The following is a 2,500-nucleotide window of genomic DNA, read 5'->3' as shown; positions in this document are numbered from 1 at the left end:
GCCGCACGACGCGCTGCTAAACAAAAACAAATCGGGAAAATAAACTCCATGCGGTCGGCCGCCACTTCACAAAAACGTTGCTTTATTTTCGCTTCTCAAACGTGCCTAACGACTCTCCATAACTGTCGATACACGTGCGCCGTACTTCCAAACGTCACCCTAACTTGGGATCGTGAAACGTGGCTACCGCGATGCAAAAGAACCTAACTATATACCCCGACCTTCTATTTTATTTGTTCTGCTCAGCTTTATTCTCGAATTGAGCAGTTTCCTTGCTATTCCTATTGCCCAGCAGCCTTTCCTCAAAATCCCAAGTCTTGCCCTCATCTTTGTTTCCACTTTGGGTCTCTGTAATCATTTATCAACGAAGAACCCGGTCGCGTAATCAGCTGATCGGGAAACGAAGGCATTGTTTGTGTTTCCTCCGCTTGCCTTTAATAATACAAATTTCATTCACTTTCTCTCTCTCTCTCTCTCTCTCTCTCTCTCTCTCTCTCTCTCTCTCTCTCTCTCTCTCTCTCTCTCTCTCTCTCTCTCTCTCTCTCTCTCTCTCTCTCTCTCTCTCTCTCTCTTTCTCTTTCTCTTTCTCTTTCTCTTTCTCTTTCTCTTTCTCTTTCTCTTTCTCTTTCTCTCTCTCTCTTTGCTTATTTGTTTATCTATCTATCTCTATTTGTTTGTTTGTCTGTCTGCTTTCGCCCCTCTGTCTCTATCTATGTCTCTCTCTCTCTCTCTCTTTCCCTCTCTCCTCCCCCCCTCTCTCCCTCTCTCCCTCTCTCCCTCCCCTCCCCCCTCTCTCCTCTCCCCTCCCCTCCCCTCTCTCCCTCTCCCCTCCCTCCTCCCCCCTCCCCCCCTCCCTCCCTCTCGCCCTCTCTCTCTCTCTCTCTCTCTCTCTCTCTCTCTCTCTCTCTCTCTCTCTCTCTCTCCCCCCCCTTCATCCGAGACACATTCCAGCGGTTGTAGTTCATATTGCTAAATCCCATCTCGTGTTGGCACCTGCCGCGTGTGACAAACGCCAGAGTGTCAGAGTGCGCTCATTTGCCTTACAACTCATCAAGATCTAATCCTTAATTGAAAGTCAAGTGAGACATCTCGCTGGAATCGGCGTTCAGCCACTCGAGACCTATTCGCCTCGCCCCCATCCGAGAGACAGCTTTAACCTTACTCTTCATGTGAGTTGGCTCTAGCCCTACTCTGCTTCCATGTTCCCCGTGCGTCCACCTCGCGCGAATGGAGAAACACTTCAGTCCAAAAGTAAACAATCAGCAAGTCTGGCTTCGAGTCGACGTCGCCGCCGCCACCACCGCTGAGCCGCCGACTGCCGCAGAACGCCGCCATTCGCCACCGGAGGCAGGGCCCCGCCCTCCAATTCCGACAGTTCCTCCCGATGACCTTGGGAATCCCGTCGGCAACCTTGGCAACGAGGTATTGCAGAGTGCGAAATCCCATGCCGAATGCCCATTTCGCGGTGCCACGTAGCACCAAGACCCCTTTCGAAGTGAAGCATGCTTGCTTTCTCCGCGCGGCAGCCCGGGATCCATCCGCTCGGCAAACAGTGCCAGGAGAATGCAAGGCTTCGTTCGGGGCAGCCTCGTCCTGGTTGGTGTCAACGAGTCTGTCGTAACCTCTTTGCTTTATACGGGTGTGCGGACTGCGTAGGTGAGGTGCGTTCTTAGGCCCTAAATGTTAGCATAGAATCGAACGGGAAGAAGAAGATATATCGGGCTCAAGTAGCCCGAAAAATGCCTCGCAGGCAGGCTCCACTTCCGGCCGCAGAGAAACCATAAGGGAAGGGGAAGAGAGACAAAAGGGGCAGGAGATAGGGGGGGAGAGGGGGAGAGGGGGAGAGGAGGAGAGAGAGAGAGAAAGGGAACAGCGTAACATTTCCGCCAACAACTTTGATCTCACCTTCCAATCCACTATATTCCATCCCGGGGTTCGGCAAGAGCATCAGTAACAAAACAAAGAGGGTAAAGTGCCTATAAGTCATTATTGCCCTCCTGGAGTGGCTGAGGATCATATTCGCTTGTCGGGCACTCGGCCTCTGCTTCTAAACGAGTCAAAAGACTTGGAAACAACCATAAAAACACTGAATGTGCGATCTACAACCTCAACAGAACTCGAAAAAAGAGTAAAGCGAATGAAACGAATGGCCAGTCGCATATACACATGCATGGTAAAAATATCCTCACCAACTCTCTCCTGCCTGCCTGTCTGCCTGCCTGCCCCCCTCCCCCCCCTCCCACATCACACGAAAGCAGAGGTTAACCTGCGTCCGGTGGTATTCTAACGTTTCAACAAGTAACTATTTTGTTCTCAGTGACACTACGCAATCACTCACGCAAGGCATCCAATTTTTCATCATCTTAATATCAAATCCAACTTCCCAATTTTAAAATCTGCCTTCCTGTTTTTCATCATCTTAACATCAAATCCAACTTCCCAACATCAAAATCTAAGTGCTATTATTCATACTAGCCCGATTCCAATATGTACCAAGAAG

General features: G+C 50.2%; 1 protein-coding gene across 2 annotated transcripts in view; it reads right to left on the bottom strand.

Annotated features, from left to right (window-relative positions):
• The window catches only part of Mhcl (Myosin heavy chain-like), a 246,631-nt gene that overhangs the window by 52,677 nt on the left and 191,454 nt on the right, over positions 1 to 2,500 (bottom strand). The gene's annotated exons all lie outside the window — the stretch shown is intronic.

The sequence above is a fragment of the Penaeus japonicus genome, unplaced genomic scaffold, assembly GCF_977035675.1.
Source record: "Penaeus japonicus unplaced genomic scaffold, GWHDUDI00000001_assembly GWHDUDI00000001, whole genome shotgun sequence".
NCBI lineage: Eukaryota > Metazoa > Arthropoda > Malacostraca > Decapoda > Penaeidae > Penaeus > Penaeus japonicus.
Note: the sequence above shows the minus strand (reverse complement) of the source record. Positions and strands in the feature narration are given on the sequence as shown.